This window comes from Hylaeus volcanicus, chromosome 5 (assembly GCF_026283585.1).
Source record: "Hylaeus volcanicus isolate JK05 chromosome 5, UHH_iyHylVolc1.0_haploid, whole genome shotgun sequence".
Lineage (NCBI taxonomy): Eukaryota > Metazoa > Arthropoda > Insecta > Hymenoptera > Colletidae > Hylaeus > Hylaeus volcanicus.
In genome coordinates, this window is record NC_071980.1 from 11,301,005 (window position 1) to 11,302,116 (window position 1,112).

A 1,112-nucleotide genomic window follows, 5' to 3' on the forward strand; every position below is an offset into this window, starting at 1 on the left:
GGGAAAAGAAACGCGGATCCTTGGATCGGTTGCTCGATCGTTTTCTCGGTCAGAAACGATCGTTTTGGTTCGAGACAATGTATCCTTCCTCGAGCGCGCCTCTTACCACATGTTCACCGGCCAGAGATGGGCGACTATCATTCCTCGGAAGGCGGACTCTGGATCGCGGAATGAAATATCTTACGAGGAACGAATGAAAACGTAAACAAACTCGACGAAGTCGAAACTTGGATTAAGTTAAGCTTTGGCAACATTTAACGCGTTGACTGCTAGACTGATTCACATGGAAATGTCTATAGAGCTAAAATTTTGTATCGAGACAATTGAAAACTACAGAATCTAACATTTGTCGTGTTACATATTTTTATATTCTCGTCAAAATTTACGAGATTTAAGATACGAATTTTATCCAGATTTCCTTTCATTAACATTAAATGGTAATTCCTTGCAATTACTTGTGGGAGTTTCTTAGTTAAAATATCTGTCATATATGTATGAGTGACGTGGCGCGAAACGATTTATTCGTCAAGCGAATAAAGTGTCGTCCATCTCTGCTTTCGAACGAATTTCTGCGTCTGGAGACAAGAGGGGGAAACCGAGAAACGGAAATAAGCTCTCGAAGCCGATATGGGTAGCGGCACCAGCATCATCGTTTCTATTTCTAGGAATGAGTAAGTCGACGCCCATGCCTGCTCGCGTATCGCCACCTCGTCCCGTGATTATACACGAACCGATAATTACCGATTTTTCCGCGCAACGTATGCCTTCTTACGGAACATCCTCCGCGAAGGTCTTCGACGAGAATCCGCGACGCAAAAGGATCTCCGTGATCGATCAAAACACGTGTAAAATGTTCGAAACATCTGTTTTCGACTTGGCTAGGCTGTAATAGTCCTCGCTTGGCATGTTACGGATTCTCCGCTTATAGGCAAACATAGCAAAGTATGAGACTTTGATGATAAATATTAATTGGATGCTCAAATTTCTTCAGGAGAATGTTACGAGTAGATTGAACATGTTCTCGCAATGAAAATGAGTCCAAACACGGCCTTGATCGGAACACTTTTAATTATAAGCGTTTCATAGTTGGGCAGCAATTATGGCAAATAATG